Raw genomic sequence first — 24,305 nt, forward strand, 5'->3', positions numbered from 1 at the left:
CACTTCTCCACACACACACACACACACACACACACACACACACACACGGCGCAACTTTGTGTCCAAAGCTTGGCAAGGAATGAAGTGGAGTGGGAAGAAAGGGGGAGGGCGTGGGGGAGACAGCAGCGAATAACTTTCGTTCCGGAATCGTCGTCGTCGTGGTTCCCGAAATTTTCGGTGTATGTACGAGTCCCGTTTGGCGCACCCGGCGTTGCTGAGATGCCCGGCCCGACCGGCGCCCCGTTCCCAGGGGAATCGTTGGAGATCGTTTCGTGGCTCTGTCTCTCTCACACGTTTACGGGGAGCCCCACGAGTGCGACAGAGACAGGGCGACGAGACGACGATTCTGAATCGCTCCGCTCGGCCTGCCCGCCTCGCTTTGGCTCTTTTGTCGCGTCATAATTGCTTCTTCGGAAGGAGGCGGGCCAAGCGTGTGCAATGAGAAATGCGCTCGGTCTTTCGTGTGTGTGTGTGTGTGTGTGTGTGTGTGTGTGTGTGTGTGTGTGTGTGTGTGTGTGTGTGTGTGTGTGTATTCGCTCCTCCTCCGCTGCCCCCGCTCGGCTCCAATCACGCATTGTTGGCCTCATTATCAGAGCACTCCCCGGCCGCCGGAAGCTTTTGTAGGCCATTGTACGAGGAACAATTGTATCTCGGCGGCTGGACAGCAGAAGGCAGCAAGCAGAAGGCAGCGGCGCGCTGCGCTGCGCGGTGGCCGAACTGATAGGGGGTGCACTCATAAATCAGCGGACGGGCCAAACAGGCCAGGCGGCCAAGGCAGGCCGAGGGACGGTGCGGTGCCGTTCCCAGCGCAGCGCCGCCGCTCTAAGCGAGTGCGCGGAAAAATGAGTCACCCCGCTGCTACACTATTGAAACAAAACAGAAAAAAAGAGCTACGTGGTTTTTAAAGGGAAAGGGTACGGCTAGGCCTCAGTACCTTCAAGTCATTACCTTACAGTTGCACAGAGATTCAAAAGCCGTGTTCATTTCCGTCAAAGCTTACTTTCGGGAAAAACTATGTAACTGTGCATTTAAAAACTTGTATTGTTTTTTTGTCCAGAGACGCTCTGCATCTGCTTCTTAAAAATTGATTTTTAAACAGTTTTGTTGTTTGTTCACCACGCAAAAATAAACTGTTGTTGGTTTTCTCAAGTGCCGTTTAGTGGAGACAGAGTGGTCCTGAGAAAAATAGGAAACATTTTTGCCGGGCAGAGCCACTTTGCATCTTGAAAATTCATATTTAATGATGTTTTTGTTGTTGATTGTCCAAAGCTGCTCTGCATCTTGAAAATACATGTAAAAACCTTGTTGTTGTTGTTTGTCGTAAGCCTTTCTTGCACCAGAAAAATGCATTTAAAAACTGTTGTTGTTGTTGTTTGTCCGGAGAGCCGCTCTGCCTCTCGCCGCCGTGTCTCGCAGTTCGGCTTATCAGGCCGCGGTACGTGCGACGAGTCCGCGACGCAGGGCGCCGCCGCTGTATTATTTATCTTGCCGCGCGGAGCAATGCGGCACCCCCTCCCCTCTCCTCCCACTCCTCCCCCTTCTCCCAATCCCCCTCCCCCTTTCCCCCTCCCCCCGGAAGTGCAAGTGAGTTGGAGCCCCACTAGGTCAGGCTGCCCGGCTGGCGTCGGCGGCGTGACTTTGGTGACCGTGGCGCCGGCTCACGACCACCACAATCTCCACGGTATCACGCCTAGACAAAAAATGCAGTTTACGGCCCTGGGAAATGTTGTGCAACGACGACCGAGGTGGCGGTCGGTGGTTTTTACAATGAACGTGAATCCGATTTAGCCCTTTTTCAAGGGTTTGTGCGGTGCAAGTAGTTGTGAGCGCGGCTGGTATGAAAAATTCATGAAGTCCTTTGGCGGGGCAGCGAAGGGTTTTGGCGCGGAACGGGGATTTGGACGGTGCGAGGGCGGCGGCCAGTCTCGTGTCCGCGACGTCCTTGGTGGACGGGCGAGCGGACAGACAGACAGTCCGGGTAAAGAAACACGATGCCGACTCGGCTTTCTTCGGGTCCCTCGCGTCCTTCGGCCGGGCCGCTTCTGCAGTCGTGCAACACGTGTTCTGCGCGGTGCGGCGCTCGGCTGGGGACCCAAACGCACGGCCAAACAAGAGCGCCGTTGCATCCGCGGTTGCATCTTCATTCTTTTTTTTGTTTTCCTTTTCTTTATGTTCTGTTCCCTTTACGTTGTGTTCCTTTGCCCTTTTCACTCGTCTTTCTTTCTTTCTTTCTTTCTTTCTTTGTGAAGTCGCCATGGCAAGTGTGTCCAGCATATTGGCGCGAATAGCACGCGTTGCCGTTCTCACGAGGATATACTTAAAATTTCTCGTCCGACAAATGCGTCTCTCATTTTTCTTTTCCCCATCGAGGAGCGACTAGTGTCTGTGGGCACGTCCACCTTGCTCCTCTCTTGCCTGCCCTGTCGCCTCGTCTCGGGCGCGTTCGAATATGAGCTGGAAGGAAACACAAAAAGCAAATATGAGACAGAGACACGAAGTGTGTAGTGGAATAGAAAAGGAGGGGTAGGAAGAAAACTCGGAAGATTCCCCGTTCGGGCGGGCCTGGCCGGCCTGGCCTGGCCGACCTGGCCGCAGGGTCCTGTTGTCACTGGACAGTCCCGACTTCTCAACCGGCCCGCCCAGAATGCTATCACGTCTGCCGCGCGCGCGCGCGTGTGTTTGTGTAAGTGTACTTGTGTGTGACGAAGATAAGTGGGAAAACGATGCCACACGCGCCGCTGTGATACGCTAATTAACATCTTCACGGTCACTGACACTATCTCACTCGCACACTTTTTGTTTCCGTTTATTATTTATTCCGACCATCTTTCTTGGTCTCTCTTTGCTCTCTCTCTCTCTCTCTCTCTCTCTCTCTCTCTCTCTCTCTCTCTCTCTGATCAGCAGAAAACCACTGTGTGTGTGTTCGCGTCAGTGTGTTTGTAGGGCTCCAGGGACACATTCCGTTACGTTCGCTGATGATTTAGTTTGTGGGATGATGTATGGTATGGCGACTGGCGGGGACGGCTGTTGTGAAAGCGTCAGAGCCCTAGTCCGATGGGATGCACCTAGTCCTTCCTCAAGCGGCAGATGAGCGATTCCGAACGACACGGTCGTTCTGTCTCTCTCGCTCTCGTGGAATGTTCCGTGCAGGTGCGAGAGAGACAGAGCAACGAAACTGACAATCGTTTGGGATCGGTTTGTAGATCCGCATGCGAGGGGGCAACCGCTCGATATTTGTTTGTACACAGGATTCTTCAAAGCTAGGGATTTCGTCAAGATTTCGCAAGATTTCACAGGATTTCACGTCAAAATTATGCCAGATTTCGTGAGATTTTGGTGGGATTTCGCGAGATTTCACCAGATTTTGATGGGATTTAGAAGGGATTTCGCGATATTTCTATCGATTTCGCGCAAGACTTCTGCAAATCAAGTGTACACAGGACTTCGCGAGTGGTTGCCCCCTCGTCCGCATGCGTCATGCTGGCAGGAAAAAATGTACAGAAAAAGTGCGTTAAATATATGTTTAATATAGGGAGAACCTCTAGGAGTTCGGTACCATTTCCGTTCTCCATTTTCTGTAGAATTTCCGTATTTATCTACGGATTTTTTTTTACATTGTCACCCCGTCTGTGACAGACGCCTGCGGAATGCCGTCCAGCCGCCCCGCCGCGCTCGGCAGGCCACCGGGTTGCCTACCCTCGCTTCCACAGGCGCTTCCGTCCCGCCGAGCGTGACGGTGACGTTTTCAGTTAGTGGTGGCCGACACAGCAGACTCCTTCCGAGAGTCGTTTTCGTCGCTCCGTCTGCCTCGCACTCACCGGGCGTCCTGTGTACGTGTGAGGGAGACAGAGCGACGTAAACGACTCCCGGAATCAATCTGCACACAGGCCCCCTCTTCGCTCTTCCGGCTGTCGCCTCCTCAGCGGCCCGCAGTGCTTTCTTCTCTCTCTCTCTCTCTCTCTCTCTCTCTCTCTCTCTCTCTCTCTCTCTCTCTCTCTCTCCCTCTCTCTCTCTCTCTCTCTCTCTCTCTCTCGCACTGAATGAGCTTCCCGGGCGTGTGGGAGAGAGACAGAGCGACGAGGCGCGCGGCGCGGCGGAGTGAGTCCGGGGAGTGAGCGGGTCCGGGCCAGCGACCCGGTCGCCTTGACTGGGGGCCTCCGGGGGCCTTGGCCAACCTTGGCCCTGACTTCCACCAGGGCAATGGAACGGCCGGGCGTGGCGGGGCGTGGCGGGGCAGGGTGGGGTGGGGCGCGGCGAGGAGTGGGGCCGCTGCGGTCGCCCACCAGCTGACAGCGCGAGCGTGCCGTGTCAGTGAATCTGGTGCATCGCGATGCCGCCGTCCAGATTACGTCGCGTCCGGGATGAATACCGCCGACGAAAAGAAGGCGATTGATTTTTTTGTTCACGAATTCTTTGCTTTACTTTCTTATAAATCCCTGGCGGCTGTATTTGTTAATCCCATTTTTTTCTGCTTTCAGGACGATACCTTGCTGCATGCGGTGCCCACTGGACCCTCATCTGGAGGACCAATTCCAGGTAAATTTGTTATCCTTTTATAAAAATTAGTTCGTTCAAACTTTTCAGAACGATTGGAATTCCTGCTAGGTACAGATCCATAGTACACAAAAACAACAAGACGCATGTCAAGTTCAAGATGATTACTGTTATAGACTATCCCTTTGACAGTATAATAAATAAATAAATTTGTCCAATATCGGCGTTCCCACAGCAGTAGGTTGTATTTATTGCTTTGGCACGTGGAGTCCTTAACGGCGCTTGAGGGCACTGCGGGCTGGTGCCGAACGCGGCGACGTCGCTCTGTCTCTCTCGCACTCATGGGGCGTCCCGTGAAGGTGCGAGAGAAACGGAAAGCGGCGCTCGGAGGCAGCCTGCTGACGCCGCGAATAAGTAAGCAGCTCGATGAAGGATCGGCGCCCATACTGCACCTGGGGTGCGTGCCGCCTCGCGCCAGCCAGCAGACTCAGAGTCGTTTTCGTCGCTCTGTCTCTCTCGCACCTTTACGGGACGCCCCATGTGTGCGAGAGAGACAGAGCGACGAAAGCGACTCTCGGAATCAGACAGCAGCCCGGCGCGGCCCAGCGCCTGCGCAGGCACTGCCAATCGGACAGATCATCGCCTCTCTATCGGAACCAGCGGGAACCAGTCAGGGCGATCGCATCGAAATTTTTCGTCCTTGCTTCGGCCGCTGGGCTGCCAGTAAGACTATGTGCTGGAGAGACTTTTACAGTGACCGCTTGAACGACGCCGGAGAGACTGTAGGAGACTCGTTGAGTCTTTCTGAATCATGCACTCTTAAAACCTTACGAAGTATTTTGAGCATACATATAACAAACTAAAATACTTTGTTATACGAAGAAATAGTTCGTAAATTACGAAGTATTTTCTTTGTAGGCTTACGTATGCTCAAAATACTTTGTTATACAAACTACTTTTCTTTGTAAAGCCCAAAACAGTTTGTAAGGTTTTCTCAGTGTGCTTGAGTGACTTTGAGTCCCTCTCGGCCTTATTGGAGAGACTTTGAGCCCCTCTACACAATATTCTGGAAAGACTTTGAGCCACTCTAGACCATGCTTGAGTGACTTTGAGCCCCTCCACACAATTTTGGAGAGACTTTGAGCCCCTCAGACCTTGCTGACTTTGAGTCACTCTGGACCATGCTGGTGAAACTTACACTCTCTTTAGACGACACTGGAGATACTTTAACTCCTCTGTGGACGACTCTGTAGTTACTTCACATATCCCTGGATGACTCTGAATACTTGGCGACTCCCTGAACAATACAGGAGGGATTTTGAGTTCCTCTAGACCATGCTGGAGGAGCCTCAAATGTTTCATACTGCAGAGACTTTCTGTCTCACCATTCGGCGCTGGGGAGACTTCACGTCGGACGACACTGCACCGTCTCCACGTCCCTTGTGCCGCCGACGCCGCGAAGGCGCGCTGGATTTATCTGTGTTTACGTAAACAGCGTTATGGGTCAGTAGTCCATCATCGCGGCCGTAAAAGAGAGGCGAAGGCAAGGCTAGCGCCTCGGCTAGCCCCTCGCCTCGCCGTTCGCGCGCCGCGCTTTGCGTTCGAAAAGCGCAGCGCGGTGATTTGCGCCGAGGAAAAGTGATACCGCGCGCGCCAGCCCTGCCGGCCCTCTGTGCGCGACTCTGTACAGTCTCGCGAAACGCAAATCCCGATAAAAACGTCAACGCGGCAACGCGGTGGTGCGGCGGCGTCAAGTTGCAGGCGGCGCACAGTGGGCCAGAAGACCGGTGTCGGCGGCCAAAACTCTAGACGCGTTTTGAGCTCTAGAGTCGCTAAACAGGACTCGAACGTAACGTGTGACCCCACCAATGGATTCCTCGGTCAGAGAGCAATCCATTGGTGGGGTCAACCGTTCGGTTCGAGGCCCATTTAGCGACTTTGGAGCTCAAAACGCGTCGTGACTTTTGACCGCCTCCGCCGGTCTTCTGGCCCACTGTGCGGCGGTGGCGGGCCGGGCCGGGCAGCTTTCAGGAACGGAATTATTATTCGGCTGATTGACAGAAGGCGGTGCAGTCAGTCGATATCGCCGGCCGGAAGGAGACTGACTGAGCGCCGGCACGCGCGGCCGTCCTCGCCCGGGGCGGTGCACCGCGGTGGCAGCGGGGCTCCGAACGGCGCTCTGTCTCGCTCGCACTCAAGGCTCGTCCCATTGGGGTGCGAGAGAGACAGACCGACAATGTCCGGACTCGCGCTGCAGAGCCACGCCCCCGTTTGTGATGGGCGTTTCGTAGGGCTGGCCCATGCAGTGCACCGAGTGCACCGTACCATTGGACCGTTAAAAATGATTGAACAAAAATGGCTATCATGGGATCACATGGCTCAGCATGGGCAGGCTGTTTGTCAATGGGACCAAAGTCACTTCTGATGGGACAATGTCCCTTAAGGACTGACAGACAATGTGTCCAAAAAATACTTCTTTCTTGTCCCTGAATAGTGGCACTTCGAGCTACTCGGAGAACGCGCTTTCCAGGATGTTCCAATTTGTTTAAAAAAAAAACGTAATCGTTTTTCTTTTTATGTTGACGTAATTTAAAAAAAAAAAAAATTTTGCACGGCTGCCTATTGTAAGTGAGGCTATGGCTGTGTGTGCCACGCGGCTTGTCGAACGTTGCGATCCACCAGACTGATTCCGAGAGTCGTTTTCGCCGCTCTGTCTCTCTCGCAGCTACACGGGACTCCTCATGGAGTGCGAGAGAGACAGAGTGACGAAAACGACTCTCGGCATCAGTCTGCAGTCGGACAAGCGAGCAAGGCGAAACCGAGCAAAGCACGCCTCGGGGGAGGGCGCACTGCTCGTTGTGGGGAAACAGGCGGGCCGGGCAGGCCAGGCAGCCAGGCAGGCCTTTGCAACCGGAAAAAGGTCTCCCCCGGCCACCGCCGCCGGACAGGCCACTGCCTACTGGTGCGGCGGCGGTACCGGCCAATAATGCTGACCCATATCTCGCATTATCCGCACGGCAGCGCACATTCGGCCCCGCCACTGCTAAGAGTCGTTGTTTACCCGCGCTTTTTGCGGCGGGACTGTTTCCCTTGGCCTTGACAGCAGCGGCACCACACACACACACACACGCACACACTCACACGCGCACACACAGGCCTACACATACGCCATACGTGCACTTACTCTCACGCACACACATACACATACGCACACAACGCACAGAGCACACACACACTCGCCTACGAATACAGACACTTACAGACACACACATACCCATACGCACACAACACACACACACACACACACACATACACACACACACACACACACGTACCCATACGCACAGTGTCCTGGTTGGTCGCCGCTCTCCGATTTATGGTGCGATTGAAGAGCGTTCAGATTAATAACGCGTGTGCCACTAAGTGATTTACAAAGCGACATTGCGGCGTGGCTTCGCTGGCTCCGCGGGCAGTGTGCCGTGGGAGGGAGAAAGAAGAAAAAAGATCGCCGGTTTTACGACGTTTTACGACGCGCCACTGCAAAATGCGGCTCTCGGCATTCTCCGGCGTGCTGTGCGCTTTCCGATTTGACGTTCAGTCGGCGGGGAGCTTTCAACGACACTGTTCGCCTTCCTGGAACCTTGAACTGGAGCCTCTTAGCCTCGAGTCCAGGAGGCGCCTTCACTGGTGATGCATTTGAATAGGCGATGTCAGACCCTTGCTGGAGCCTTTTTGCACTCTTGCTGGAGCCTTGCTGAACCTTGCTGATGCCTTTCTGGAGCCTGGAGCTTATTGCTGGAATCTCTTGCTGTCCAAAATTTGGTCCAATTCACCGTTTTTTGTTCTACGAAGCGTTTGTAATGTCCCGAAGAAGCTTACGACTGGAATGGAACACACTTTCCCAACGATTCTGCTGTTCTGAATTGTTTTTAACAGTGACGATCGAGGTTTGATATGACACTTTCATGACTTGCAAATGATGACAACTTCACTGAAACTTCATCAAACCTTATACGCGCACAATGTCGAATCAATTGCTTCGATGCGAGATTAGCGTCGAAATTGTCAGCAAGTGGTGATAACTAAAAAAAATATTTCACAGTGCAGTGCTGGCGCCTGTGGGACTTGACGTCGTGTCGGACGTGTCCTGCCATCGGGGGCGCGCAGTTTAGGGCCGTGGGGTCCGCGCGACATTCACGCGGAGACATCGCGGACGACGCGGCGGACGACGGGACACGCACCGAGCGCCGTTTTAACGCCGCGCGGGTTCGAGACCCGCCGACGCGCGCGTTTCACCCTTTTAAAGGTTCCGCCTCATCAGAGTGTGTGTGTGTGTGTGTGTGTGTGTGTGTGTGTGTGTGTAGGTGTGTGTAGGTGTGTGTAGGTGTGTGTGTGTGTGTGTGAAAGAGAGAGAAAGAGAGAAGTAAAGCCGCTCTACTTGAAGTTGAACTTAAAAAAGCTAGTTTAAAAACTCTGACTTGAACTCTGGAACTCTGGCGCAACTCCGACACAAACCCTGCAAGCTCTGACAGAAATTCTAAAACTATGACCCTTTACCCGTAGCATTCGGAGTTGATTTGCCGTAGTGACAAAATATTTTGCTTTTTTTAGCAGCAGCATTGATATAGTCGTTGCTCCATTTTAAAACTCCTCCTCCCGGACTCGGGGGGAAAACACACCGAGACCGCAGCAGCAGTGCTCGGGTGCTGGAATTAGCGCGGTGCGAGTCTGAGCCATCTTTACTGCACTGGTGTAAATCAACTCAGAAATTTTCTGATACTTTTGCATATCAGAACATTTCTCATGTCTGAGTTCTGATGTTTTTTCGGACACCTATTTCTGATGTTTGTGTGTCTGATGCCTCAATTTTCTGATGACTTTAGTTCTGATAACATCGGCTGGACTCATAAAGAAATATATCAGAACAATCATTTTCTTCTGTAAACATATATTTTGATCTACATGAGACTCGGAAACGGGGAAAACGTCTTCGGGGGGTCGAAATCGAGCCCGATCCAAATCTGCAGTCCAAATTGATCTAGCTCGCCATCAACTCTCAAAAAGACAGTAAATGTGATCCTATCTCATTGAGATGAAAACTGGCCTAGCCAAATCTTGCAAACAAGACACTGACCAAATTTGAAACTGAAATTACGTAAACTTTCTATTTTACATGGATCTCATTTTTTGGAACATCAGACATCTGAAACATTTCTGACGATTATATTTCTGATAACTGGCAGTTATCAGAAATAAGATCGACTTATCAGAAAGGTCTCTTTTTCTGATGTCTCTGTTCTGATAACCTATGAAAGTATCAGAAAAAACCATTTCTGATGACCTCTTTCTGATAAATAATTGATGTTATCAGAAAATACTCAAAATCTGATTTTTTTTTGTCAAGTTATCAGAAAATCCACCGTTTATCAGAAAATTTCTGAGTTGATTTACACCAGTGTGCTATTTATTTGGAGCCGCCAATCAAGCGAGGAGGCCAGGCCGAGGGCCAGACCCGCCGCTCCGCCTTGCTTTACGTACGCGGCGTATTTGGGTTAATGGCCGACGCACTGGATCGCACCGAATCGCAACGGGCATAAATATTGACGCATCTGCCAAACGGTCGTGTATGTGTTTTGTGTGTGTGTGTGTGTGTGTGTGTGTGTGTGTGTGTGTGTGTGTGTGTCAGAGTGTCGTCGGTGCCTGGATGCACAATACTAGCTAGTTTTGTTCTCTTTCAAGCTCAAAACCGTCCGTAGTATTTTGAGCGTAAGGTACAAACTACTTAGTCCATACGAAAAATTAGTTCACGCATTGCGAACTATTTTTTTCGTCAGCTTGTGTATGCGCTGAAAATACTTTGTTGAAACAAGCTCATTTTGTCTGGTCTGAAAAAGTCTGTAAGGTTTCGGAAGTGTTGAAACTATCCATGGCTGTCCATCAGTTCAACCTTCTCGCGACTACTTCCTCATCGAAACAAAATACGGAATACTGCAGACAGTAAACCACGCAGTAACGCGGTCAACATTTTTTTTCCCTGTGTCTCAAGCAAGGCGGGCGCAACGCTGAGGCCCGCTGTCGGCTGGGGCCGGGCCGGGCCCGCCCAGGTCCACTTATTAATTTGAAAAATGTGCCGCCGGAATCAAACTAGTCGGCGTTTGATCCGCCAGTGCCTGCCAGTGCCTGGCTGTGCCGGACTCCCAGTGCGTTCCCATGTCACGCCGCAGCGAGAATGGCACCGCTTCGACATTAATCACGGTCGGCTCCCGTACGTTTTCCCCGGCCGTTTGGGAAATAACTGCAGAGAGCACGCGCGGAGTAATGGGGCTAAAAATATCGATGTTGTTACTAACAGGCCGCTTGTTTAAAATCAATTACTACGAGAATTTTCTTAAAGGATTTCTTAACCAAATTCATGAAAAAAGCTTACATAAATTAAGAGGAAGCAATCGCAACGTATTATACTGAGGCAAAAAGCTACGTAAAATTCTGTAAACAGCTTGTGGTAATTCTCCGCAGACCTCTTGTCAATATTATCCGCAGGACCTTACAGCGTTTTCCGTAGTCTTCCAGAAAATTGTAAAGTCCTACGGAGAAGACTGTACGGTCACACGGACAATACTGTAAGATCCTACGCAGAATATTGACAATAGTGCCACGGAGAATCTTGGCCAAAAATGGCAGAATTTTCCGTACCTTTTTGCCACAGTGTAAAAGAACGCAAAAATTCAAATGACTGCAAAGTTTCACAAGAACTTAAAACTTTATCAAAAAAGAAGCCTTTTAACGTAAAATTTCAAAATCCCGATGGATAAACCTCAAACATTAAGTTACACAGGTTTAACGCGGAAACAGTACCAATATATAGTACAGAAGAGGACCTAAAAGCTTTTCTAAAAATAAGAGCAAGTCGCCCACATGTCCAAGCAAAAATTTACGAAAGGTTATTTAATTTTGACAGTGTGTCCGTGTGGGATACCGCACCTGAGCGTGGCAGCGCGGCACCGCTTGTCCCAACGGATGATTATCGACGAGCCGGCCAATTAAAGCACTATAAAAGAAGGCATTACTTTAACGATTCTCGATTTGGGCGCCAGGCAGGGCCGCCGCAGAGCGAATCCGAACAGAGCTTCGTCGCTCCGCCTCTCTCGCGCCCCTCCGGGACGCCCCGCGAGCGCGAGAGAGACGGGGCGTCGTGTTGAGTCCGCAGGCACGGCGAGAGGCAGCCCGGTAGCGCGCATACGTAGTGCCTGCTTACGGGGGTGCGGCACTGGCCCGCCTGGCCGCACGGCCGCACACAGAATGGATCCCGACCCACATCAGTTTGAATGGCGCAGAACAGCGTATTTTCCACGGGAAGCCCATGGGACTTACGCGGTTACATCCGCGGCGGCTCATGAGTAGTTGGCACCAGCCTTGGGAGGTTGACTCGTTAACTGAAGCGAAAACACCGCCGCCGTGGGAAAGAAGCGGGATTTCGGACGCCCGGCGCGCGGCACGTCGTGGCACGGCCTACGCTGTGACGTTTCTGCAACAAAGTTTGCAAGTTGTCGAAGCCCCCAGCACGTCCGCGAAGAGCCTGGCCTGGTGCAGCCCAGCAGCTGACTGATTCCGAGAGTCGTTTTTGCCGCTGTCTCTCTCGCACCTGTGTGGTACGCCCCATCAGTGCGAGAGAGACACAGTGACGAAAACGAATCTTGGAATCAGTCTGCTAGCCCGTGCAGCCCAACAAGGCCGTTACGCCGATGTCGTCCGCGGCGGCGCGCCAAACGTGCACCAATGAATTGTGGCGGACAGACAGACAGACCGTCAGACGAACAGTCAGATGGACCGTCAGACCAACTGTCAGACGGACCGTCAGACCAACTGTCAGACGGACCGTCAGACCAACTGTCAGACGGACCGTCAGACCAACTGTCAGACACTTAGACGGACAATCAGACAGACAGCCGATGTGCAGAAACGGCTCATCTGAAGTGCTACCGCAACACAGGCTGCTCTGTAGAGAGCCTCATGGACTTGATCTACTTAAGACTCGTGAACAAGCGCCTCATATCCAACATTTTTTTTTTTTTGCAAACAGGAGGTTTAAAGCATACCAATTATTTTAAAGGGATATTCAGACGGACGGATAGACAGTAAATTTTGTCAATGTCGGTCACACGTCTAAAATACTGATCAAAATTAGCGCATCTGACAGCTGAGATTCTGGAAACTTATTCTGATATTGATGGCGTGAGTTCGGTTCAGCATGAAGTTTTCAGACAGATTTCTGAACGTTCTGACAAAATTTACACGAGTGCTGTGTAAGTGAGGTGTGATGGTCTGGCCAGCCTGTGGGTCCATAAGTCTCAGATTTGTACAGTGTGGTGCAAGGCGCAAAAGGCCGCCCTGCCCTCCAGCGCGCAGCGCAACGGTCCATTAAACACGCGCTTTTTAGCGACGGGCAAAAACCGCGTCGCGACACCTGCCAGCTGTTTCACGGTTAGGTTTTTTTTGTGTGTCTACACATTTTTTTTTGTTCTCCAAATAAGTTTTTTTCCTTCCGCGGGTCGTGGTTTGGTATTCAGGACGAGTTCGAGTTCGAGACTTATCCGAAACGAGTCGATGCGATCCTGAAACCAATCACCGGCAACATCGGCCGCTTTCGCAGATTATCCATCGACACCTGGGAGGGACGCGCGCTGTTTTTGCTATTTCGGGCCGAAGGAACTAGCCTCATAACCGGGTGGAGGCTTGGGGGGAGGGGAGAGAGAGAGAGAGAGAGAGAGAGAGAGAGAGAGAGAGAGAGAGAGAGAGAGAGAGAGAGAGAGAGAGAGAGAGAGAGAGACAGAGAGAGAGACAGAGAGAGAGAGACAGAGAGAGAGAGAGAGAGAGAGAGAGAGAGAGAGACAGAGAGAGACTGGGTTTGTGTGACTCAGACGATTTGCTGACCTGACCAGGCCCAACAGACCGATTCCGAACTTGGTCGCGATCGGTCACGGAAACTTTTAGCCGGGATGTCTCGAACACTGGAACTCCGGCCTTAACCACGCCTTTGACCACGCGGCCACGGCGTCACAGCGTGAGACTTCTGATCGTTTAGTCGTCAGTTCATTCCCCGCCTCGCGGCCGATGTGACCGCCGACAGGGTGCTGATGTGATGCACGCCCGACCGAATTCATATTTTGGAACGAAAGGCGGGGAACGAAGGGAAATAATGTATGTGGCCATTAGAGGCAGATGTGCCACTATGCGGGACCGTTCCCCAGGCCGACACACTGCTAGACCCGAACGGAGCCGAAGCCGAGCCGAAGAGCGGCACGAACATAAACTGGCCGAGCTATCAGTTACACACACTCCGAAGCCCGCGGCACCGCAACACAGCTTTCGTCGCTGCGTCTCTCTCGCACGCGTGGGGCGCTCCGAAGCGGCGCGAGAGAGACGCAGGGACGCAGCGCCGTTCGGACGAGAGGCTGGCCGCTGGGCGCCTCTGGCAGGCACAAGTCGCGGCGAAGTGGCAAAACCGGACGCGGCCGCGACGACGGCTCGACAGGCCGCCAAAATATTTCTGCATTTTTGTCTACTCTCGGATGGGCGGACGTGATGCATTAAAACGCGGAGGGAGCGTGCGAAGCGAAGCGCCAAGCCTTGGCAGGCAAGGCGGACACGGCCCGGACACGGACGCCGCTACGTGGCTGCGTCGCTCTGTCTCCCTCGCACTCGTGGGGCTCTCCGTACCGTGCGAGAGAGACAGAGCGAGGTCCTGGACAAGTCTAACGATGTCACCTGTTCCCCAAGAGGAGGTTGTTTGAAATCTGAAAATAAGCTTGCAACAAAAAACTCATCTAATAATTTAAGTTGAGGGGCAACAGATGTTTGGGGACAATAGATTTCTTAAGAGAAGAGATTTCGTCGGATTTCTCGAGATTTCGTCCAATTGTACTCCAAAATCCAAAATTAGCCTTTTTGGGAGAAGACCTCCCAGAGATTTTGAGCGATCTAGGGGATACTTGATTTATCGAGTGGTTGCCTCCTCTATTTTTGGGCAGTAAATACACTTAAAACATTTGTCAGTAATCTCACTAGTTGCAAGTGAATTGCCTTGGTTAAATAATAAGGGTTTTTCGGGGTGTGATTCTCGGGTTTGAGCCCAGCCTGGGGCCGCGCGCCGTGCGTCAGAGTCTCAGAGACCGTCCGAGATGCTGAACGGGGACCCGGCGACGACGCCTCTTGGGCGCAGTCACGTTGGGGATCGAAAATCAGCCCTACTTCCCCGTCGCGTGAGCAGAGTGACCTTGACAGACAGCCGCCGCGCCCCGCCACGCCCTGCCACGCCCCGACCTGGCCGTGACATTCGCGAACCCCAGCGGGGGTCAGCGGCGGCAACCAGGTCCGAGGTTCAAAGCCCACCCGATTCTCACTTACGAAAATCCTTAGGTGGCCTCAACTGCCTTAGTGTGCCGAAAGAAAGTTTAACACAACTTTAGGTATTTGAACCCTGATCTCTGCCCTTATGGGTCCGACTCTTTTCCCACTCGGCCATGAGAACCTCCCGCGACTTTCCCACGCCAATCGTGGACCTGAACCTACGCGACAAGTTGCAGCGCCGCGCGTACGCCACCAGCGCTACCAGCGCTACCACTGCACCCGACGACGCCCCACGCAGCGCCGCGCAGCACAGCCGTGCGAACCGCAAGCATGCTGCCGCGATAAAATAAATGGTGCGGTCTGCATAAATAGGCTTCCGTCAGGCACCATCGCGTCGCCCGGCGCGAAGTAAGAGTGCCACCGTGTGTGTGTGTGTGTGTGTGTGTGTGTGTGTGTGTGTGTGTGTGTGTGTGTGTGTGTGTGTTGCAACGAGCTAATTACGTACACGCAGTGCACCGTTGGGCTCGAGCTTATACAGATGCAAAATCACGTTTACACACACACACACATGTTCACTTACAGGGAGGACACAAATACAGGAACAGAGAGAGAGGGAGAGAGAGAGAGAGAGAGAGAGAGAGAGAGAGAGAGAGAGAGAGAGAGAGCGCCTGTGAACCGCAGGGTAGGCCGCCACGCGAGACAGCCCCGTGTTGCGGGACTGCCTATCCGGCGCTTCGCAGGCGCTCCGCTCACACCGCTTCACAGTGTACTGTACGCACCTGCCGCTCGAGTTGCTATTGTTTTTTTCTTTCGCCCAGTTTTATTGGGCCGTGACTGCATAAGCTCCCTCAGTAGCCCCGCAGGCTGCGCAGCCCCTTTGTTGTCTGTCATTGGGTTGCCAACCTTTCGCCGCTGATGAGCTGCCGCAGTGCGTCCCGACCGACAACAACGTCTCGCTGGGCGTAAAACAGTTGGCACCACTAGCAAAGCAAGCAGACAGACAATGCGGATGGGAGCAAACAACAACAGCAACTTTTCCTTTTTTTCGGTTTCAGCTGCGAAACGGGCAAAAGAGGGGAGATGCCGCTCCACACACGGCAGCACTGCGAGCGCGTCGACGCGTGTAAGAGGCGTGTTTAATTGCTCCTCCTGCCTTATTTCGCCTCTCGGAGACAAACCGCGAGATTTATCCCTCTTTGGGACCACCCGGCGGGCCGTGTGAACACGCTCATGTTGTTGTTGCTGTTTTTGTTGTTGTTGTTGCAACGCTCATTACGCGCCGGGGGTGTGTCCCTGCCATTAATGAGGCTCGGCGGACACGGCGTGGACACGGCGCGGACACGGCGCGGACACGTGTTCGGAATGCGTGGACACGGCGCGGACACGGCATCGGCGGTGCCCAGCCCGCGGCCCGCAAGTTAATTGCAATCAAAAATTATTTGGGACTGCAGAGCAACAGTAGCAGCAAGCAGCGCTGCTACTCTGCACCGGTTGCCAGTAATTCGTCTGGAAAGTGTTCCGGCTCGTATGAAGGGCACTCAAAGACTTTAAGCCCTACCCCCTTTCAAATAAAAATTAAATAGAATGCAAAAGGTACAAATTTAGAAAAAAGTATCAACATTTTCTTAACGTCTCTTTCTGGAAAATTTGAAGTTTGAAAGAAAAAAAATCAAAGATTTCGTTCGAAACAAGATTTCAAAAAACTTAACTAGCATCCACAAAGTGCCAAAATTTGAGAAAATTCGAAAGAACTTTGAAAATTATTTGAGAAAGTGCTATGCAACCTCAGAGAGATCACCCAAAGATGAGCGTCCACCCACCGCAGTCAAATTAGGTTTCCCCTTCGGATCCGGCGCCGTTCCTCCCCGCTCCTCCCGATTGGCCGGCCGTTTGACACGGGCCCACTGCCGGAGTGCCACATTGAATCCCGAGAGTCGTTTTCGTCGCCCTGTCTCTCTCGCACCCATGCGGGAGGACCCACGAGTGCGACAAGGACGGAGCGACGAAGAGGACTCTCGGAATCAGTCACTCGGCTAATTAACGGGGTCCCTGCTGACTTTAAAGCGCCAAACTTGGAGGGAAACCTCGCGGAGGCACCCTTTAACTACCGCTACTTTGAATAGCTTGATGGCCGCCGCTCCGGCGTGGCTCCGCCGGGGCTCCAGTATGGCTCCGGCGAACGCGAACGGCTCCGAAGGAGATATTATCGTCTCACTTGACGTTAATCATCGGTCACTAACATTTGCCGTGAGTACTTCCGGACGGCCGGCCGCGGACTGCTGCAGAGCTTACTCCGGACGAGCCACTGCGGACAGTGGCAGAGATAGGCGCGCTTGTTTAGGCGCTTGTGCTTACTGCGGATGAGCTATGGATAGCTGCAGCCGCTCAGGCGCTTCACAGTGGGCCAGAAGAACGGCGCCTGCGGCCTAAACTCTGTAAGCGTTTCGAGCTCCAGAGTCACCAAATAGGACTCGAACCGAACATGTGACCCCACCAATGGATTCCTCGTTCGGAGAGCAATCCATTGGTGGGGTCACACGTTCGGTTCGAGTCCTATTTAGCGACTCTGGAGCTCAAACGGCGTCCGGGATTTTGACCGCCTCCACCGGTCTTCTGGCCCACTGTGCGCTTGTGCTCACTCCATGAGGCGCTGCTTGTGCATCCAGAGCAGAACAGACGGCGGCGGCGGATGCAAATCCCCTTGTTATCGCGCTTTTTCCTCCCTCACATAAATACGCCCCCTTCCTAATTGCGCGTGTTTTATCCTAAGTCTAGCCGCTGCATTATCCTTTTCCTCTTTTATCAGACACTCTACAATATTAATGTCCAACGTTGAAATCTGAACGGTGTAACTGCAGTGAATTCGGCGCAAGCAAAATTTCTCCACAAATTCTTTGGATTTTTATTGTGAGTTACATTGGAAAAAAATCCGTTCTGCGAAGAAACACCACGTTCGTCTATTTTGCGTTATTTTCTTCTCGTCATAGGCGGAACTTTCTTCGCACTAATTTAATTAAAGCGTGTCTTTTCTGTCGCTGTTTTTTTTTTGTTTCAAATTGAATTTTTAGGTCGGGATGTGGCCCGGTCGGCAATTTGTCGCCGTGTCCGACTGGTCGGTCAGTGGCGGCATGATGGACGGCGTGCCCAAGGCGTGCCGGGCTGGCCGTCAGAGCTGGCCGTCAAGGACACGAGTCGTCCTTGGGGTCCGCGCGGCCACGCGGCCACCACGCCCCACCACACTAATGACCCCCTTCATTACCCTTTAATTGACTTCAAGACTTCAACGCGTGTCGCGGAAATGTAGGCGCCGTCAGATTGAAATCCTTTTTTTTTCGGCCGAAGGCTGCGGCAGCCCGTTAGGGTTCAGCCACCACACGCAGCCGCGGCCGCGCCAAGTGATAAACCCTTCGGAGCCTTGCCCAGCAGCGGACTGATTCCGAGATTCGTCGCTCTGTCTCTCTCGCACCTATACGCGGCGCCCATGAGTGCGAGAGGGACAGAGCGACGAAAACGACTCTCAGTGCGCAGCCTTGCCGTGGTCTCGGCTCGGCAGGGCGCGGCCGGCCCAGCGGGGGCTCGGCGCGGCGTAGTTGATTCCCATAGTCCACCGCGCCCGCCTCGCCAGACGACGCGGACCGACGCGGACCCCAAGCTGCGAAATCTATACAGCAGGGGAGTCTGCCTCGTATACAAAAGGTGGACGTTCTCATTAGGCGCGACGTTGACGTCTCCGGAATATAACTGCGGGCATCAGTCACGTGACGCCGCGGTGGGTCAGTGGGTAACGTGGCGATCTGCGGACTCTGCTGACTCGGTTTCAAGTCCCGACCAAGTGCGTATTTTTTTTTTGTCGAATCAGTCCTTTTCTACTTTGTCATAAACTTCTGTCACTCAGATTTCCGCCTTTCGAAGGCTGACCTAGCGAAGGCCCGTTTCATAAAACAGCGGAAAAGCTCCGCGTCTTTTTCGCCTGCGCACAGTGCACTGCCATTGGAATGGAGAGTCGCAAACTGACGCGCCGGCGTCAGAGCGTTCCTTATTTACTGCAACGCGTCTCCTTTTCGTGTGTTTGTTTTCAATTTCTCTCCCGCGCGCCGGGACGGCCTGGTCGGTCCGCGCACCGCACCGTGCAATTTATTGGCCAGCCGCGTATAGCTCTATCAGCTCGCGGTGTGATGCTTGTCCACGTCGGCGTGTGTGTGTGTGTGTGTGTGTGTGTTTGCGAGAGAGAGAGAGAGAGAGAGAGAGAGAGAGAGAGAGAGAGAGAGAGAGCGAGGGAGATAGAGAGAGAGAGAGAGAGAGAGAGAGAGAGAGAGAGAGAGAGAGAGAGAGAGCGAGAGAGAGCGTGCTTAGGCGGGTCACACAATGGCCCCATAATGGAGGCAGTCGATGCCAACGTCCGAAGTCCGAAGCCTCGAACCGTTTCCGCACAATGGTAACTCTATCGGGCTGAACTCGGTGCGCGCCGCACAGTCCGATTCCGAGCGGTCACTGCTGCTTTGTCTCTCTGTCTCTCTCGCACTCACTGCGGAGTGCCGCGGAGTGCGACAGAGACGGAGCGATGGCCGCTCAGCCCCACAGTGGGCCAGAAGACCGGTGGAGACGGCCAAAACTCTAGATGCGTTTTGAGCTCCAGAATCAGCTTAATGGGACTCGAACCGAGCGTGTGACCCCACCAATGGATTCCTCGTTCGAAGAGCAAGCCATTGGTGGGGTCACACGTTCGGTTCGAGTCCTATTTAGCGACTCTGGAGCTCAAAACGCGCCTAGAGTTTCGGCAGCTTGCACCGGTCTTCTGGCCCACTGTGAGCCCGCCGCTCGGTCGGCGTTTGAACTGCAATGGCGCGTCCGGCCGCAGCGCGGTGCCGAGCAGGACTCTCTCTCTCTCTCTCTCTCCTGTGGGAGTCCCCGCGAGTGCGAGAGAGACAGAGCGACGGGCCGCGACACTCTACACCGACCGGAGGGATTCGCTCTGGATCCGCGGGTCCGTCTCGGCCGGTGGGTGGAGCCCAGTGTAACCGAATCACTGTCGCCCGGATCTCGCTAGTCTCTCCAGGCGCTCCAGTCTCTCTAGGCGCGGCTGGGCCGGCTGGACATTCCAGGCTGCAGGGCCGTGGGGCACAGCGAGAGCAGCCAGCACACTGAGAGTCGTTTTCGTCGCTCTGTCTCTCTCGCACCCACTCGGGACGCCCTGAGAGAGACAGAGCGACGAAATCGACTCTCGGAATCAGTCCGCCGCCCGGAAGCCCGGGAGGCTTTGGCGTAGATGTGCTTGCCTACACATCGCCATGCGCCCTGCAGGGTAGGACTGACTGTCGTTTAAGCTGCCCATTTTTTGGGCCACCAGAAAAGGGCGGGGTGTTCGCCACTGGCAAACTCAGCAGCTGTTCCATCGCACCAATCACACAACCTCTGCGGCACTTCCTCAGAGTGCTCATTGAATCGGTGCGTTGAGTAGGCCAATCGAACAGGTGAAACGAAATGACTGGTCCAATGTGCAAAGGCTTTTATTGATTATTTACGTAAATCAGCACACTGTTAAAAAGTCCAGTCCTGTCCACTTAACTTTGGTTGGTCTTTTCACTTCTACCCTATGAATTATTCGCTGAGATGCAGACTTAAGACGAACACTAATAATTTTAGGCAGTTTGACTTAACCTCTTTTCTGCGTGGGCGTGTCAAACTTTCTGCTCCGGCTGACTTTGACGACCCTGTGAGCCTGCACTGATCTCTGCGCGAGCAGCCCCACGGCTCCCCTCAGCAGGCCGATGGTCAGCTGGTTGCACCTCGGTCTGTGAGAACTGCAGCAGGGCAGAGCAGGGACCGCACGCAGGCGCTGTCGGCGCGCGTACTGCATCAGGCTGTGCATCAGGCTGTGCATCAGGCCCCCGCGCAATGACCATCCATTTTTCAGCGCGCAGAGGGTCTTGAAAGCTTTTGCAGCATAATCATCATCATGTCAACATGGAGTATGGTAATGCGCCGCCTGATGGCTTGCTCTTCGCATTGTATTCCAGTTTCTCCTGGACTCTCCGCGAGGCTCTGCTAGGCGAGCCTAGCCTTAATGCTGATGTGGGTGTTCGGCACCGTGCGCCGCCTCGCGGCCGCCTAGGCGCGCCTCACGCAAGATTCCGTGGATACTCTCAATTCCTTGCGCTGATGGGATCTCTGCTCTAATGCTCCTGGCGGACCGACCGCTGTAGCCGGTCTCTCTGTCTCTGTCTTACTCATGGGGTGGCCCGCAGAGGTGCAAGAGAGACGGAGCGACAGTGCACTGTTTGGAATCTGCCTGCTGGCCCGCTCTCTGCCTCCGTCTCCCCCCCCCCTCCTCTCTCTCTGACTGGTATAGAGCGGCGAGTGAGCGTGAGAGAGGCAGAGCGACGAGAGTACTGTTGTTATTCGGAGGCAGCCGGCCCGTGGCACAGTGAGAGTGAGGAGTGGACCGAAGTTTGCGCGTCCCGAGAGAGAACCGCGATTTGGCCGGCGAGTCACTGATGTTGGCCAGCTTGAGTATTTTGGCCAGTCAGCTTGGATGCGTAGCGAGGGTGGTTCCAGAGACGGGTTCAGAGGGGGAGGGGGCCAAAAAGTTGCCTTCTTTCATAGGCAAAATTCAACTCAATGCCTACCTTTTTGGCGGCTTCGGTGCCATTAGGGGGAAAACCAACACTGAAAAACGAAACGTGGTCTAGACCACACCAACTGGTGTGGTCAAATGGGTGCAATTTTGACCGCATCAGTTGGTGTGATCTAGACCACGTTTTGTGCGTTTGGTGTGGTCGTTGCATGGAAAGACCTCACGAAAGGTGGTCTAGACCTCACCAAACGTGGCCAAAGGTGGTCTAGACCACACCAACTGATGTGGTCAAAATGGCACCCATTTGACCACACCAGTGGTGCGGTCTAGACCACGTTTGGTTTTTCAGTGAAGGAGAAACCCTCCCTGTCTCCTTCCCTCCCCCTCGACCCTCGCCCCAGTCGTAGACGGGGTCTCGTTCGGAGAGTTAAACGCAGGTCAGAACAAGAGAAATGTTGCTCCTTTTGAGTCTGCTTCATTTTTAGTGAGTAGAAGTGAGTCTTCTTGGTCGTGGGGACGAACGGCTTTTGCAAACAAACCGTCCAAGTAAGGCAAACTTTTTGGCAGCAAGTCTGAGATCTTCTAGGCTTCGGCATCTTCATCTCACGACCGCTTTCCACGACCCCTTTTAGTTCGATTGTAAAAGTAGTTGCAAATGTTCTAGGACGTTCGAAATTTAAGTCATTTTTACTGTTGAGAGTTGGCAGTGTACACTGTGAAAATTTGTTGTCACTTTATGACAAAAACATAGACGATATTTTCACCAAAGCTCCTATACTTGTTGCATGGGCGTGACAACAATGTCATTAACTGTTTTGATGACGTTGTAAGGAAAATCAGCCTTGAAATTGTCATCAAGTGACGACTCAAATTTTCACTGTGTACTGGAAGCGCGCGACACCCAGTACACTAACCCAGTGTGGCGCTTGGCCGTGCCTGGCCGTGCCTTGCAGTGCTGCGTGCCGGCCACCATTACGAGTACGAGGTGCCGCAGAAGTGCCGCAGAAGCCGCGGCTCTGTCTCACTCGCACCCCTTACGGAACGCGCCCCTCGCAAGAGAGAGAGAGAGATAGAGAGAGAGAGAGAGAGAGAGAGAGAGAGAGAGAGAGAGAGAGAGAGCGCTAGAGCGACATGGTCTCGGAATGAGCCCTTGCTGGCGCTTTGGTGCTGCGGTACTGCCCCAGCCGCTGAATCAGTCAGTAACGGCCAGACATACTTCGAGAGGAGTTGAGCTCGCCACTGACTTTCTGAGTGTGTGTGTGTGTGTGTGTGTGTGTGTGTGTGTGTGTGTGTGTGTGTGTGCGAGTGTGAGTGTAGTTTGTGCGAGTGTGTGTGCGTGCGGAACGCTTTAGCCGTTGGTCGCGGCTACTGCTCGGTTTGGTATGCAAATGGGCGAGGACATTATTTCGCGCTCACAGTGGTGGCGCGCATGCGTTCTAAAGTAACGTGCAGGGACACACACACACACACACACACACACACACACACACACACACACACACACTACTCACCTAGACTGTGCGAACCAGGAGCTTCGCCCCGGTGCGACACTTGGCTCCTGGAGTTGAAGGGCCCAGAGTGCTGGAGGTGGCGGACTGGACCGGACCCGCCGCTGGAGTGGTTTGACGCCGTCCTGGAGCGCGCCTGCCTGCGCCGCCAAGAAGGCCGCCAAGAAGGCCTTGCGAGGCTGCTGTGGTGGCTGCACCCCGTGTTCGTCACTTTGCCGTTTTCGGTCTTGATGACGGCTAAGTGGCATGCCGCCGCGCGGCGCCACGGTGCGCGATGGCCTGCTGCTACCGCGCCGTACTCGCTCTCTTGTCTTTTCTGTCCTTCTCTGGCCAGCAGGCTCTGTCTCTCTTGCACTTGTTGGGCGTCGGGGCCCGGGACGGCGATGGCACCGCACCGTACTCGCTCTCTTGTCTTTTCTGTCCTTCTCTGGCCAGCAGGCTCTGTCTCTCTTGCACTTGTTGGGCGTCGGGGCCCGGGACGGTGGGCACCGCACCGTACTCGCTCTGTTGGCTGGCCACCACACCCTCAAAACCTTACGAAGTATTTTGAGCATACATTAACAAACTAATTATTTTGTCATACGAAGAAATAGTTCGTAAATTAGGTGGTATTTTCTTTGTAAGCTTATGCATGCTCAAAATACTTTGTTCTAACAAACTGCTTTGCTTTGTAAGGCCTGAAAGTTTGTAAGGTTTTCTTAGTGCAGTCTCTGTCTGTCTTGCACTCCTTTGGCGAAGTGCGAGAGAAACGGAACGACGAGAGCACTGTTTTCGGAATCGGCCGCAGTGACTAATTTTGCAGACACGAATCTCCCGTCAGTGCCTCAGTTGCTCCGTCTCTCTCGTGCTTGTGGAGCGACGCGGTACTAGAGTGCGACAGAGAGGGGAGCGCGGTCGAACGGAATGCAGCGGGGACAGGCCGAGCAGTGCTTCGTCGCTCTGTCTCTCTCGCACTCACGGGGCGTGTCACAGGGTGCGAGAGAGACAGAGCATCGAATTCAGGCTGCAGGTGGCGGCAGGGTAGGCCGGTCGTGTAGCGCCCCGGCCGACACCGCCACCGCAAGCGTTTGCAAACCGGCAGGCCTGTTAACTGCCCCACTGGACAGCGCTGGACCGTTCATGGACGTGCCGCCTGCGCGGCCCGCGGAAACGGACTGGCATTTTGAGTCGGGCACGATGCTGGAAGTCTGCCGAATTTGCATGAAGTGGGTTCACAAAAATCGGGCCACTCTACGTGTGACGCGCGTGAGATGTCTGCGAGACAAATCGTGACTTTCGCTGCAGACCATTTCGGAGAGCCGTCTTCGTCGCTCTGTCTCTCTCGCGCTTCTGGGGAGTCGGCCACAGGTGCGAGGGAGACGGGGCGCCGAAGGGGGCCGTAA

At 53.6% G+C, this 24,305-nt stretch overlaps 1 protein-coding gene across 1 annotated transcript in view; it reads left to right on the forward strand.

Annotated features, from left to right (window-relative positions):
* The first annotated feature begins 4,480 nt into the window (after positions 1-4,480).
* LOC117640475 (early growth response protein 4) overlaps positions 4,481-24,305 on the forward strand; it is a 28,962-nt gene continuing 9,137 nt past the window's right edge. The window contains exon 1 of the mRNA XM_034376996.1: positions 4,481-4,536. The gene's annotated coding sequence lies outside the window, so the exon portion shown is untranslated. The remainder of the gene's footprint in view (positions 4,537-24,305) is intronic.

Source organism: Thrips palmi, unplaced genomic scaffold (assembly GCF_012932325.1).
Source record: "Thrips palmi isolate BJ-2018 unplaced genomic scaffold, TpBJ-2018v1 HiC_scaffold_12, whole genome shotgun sequence".
NCBI classification, from domain to species: domain Eukaryota; kingdom Metazoa; phylum Arthropoda; class Insecta; order Thysanoptera; family Thripidae; genus Thrips; species Thrips palmi.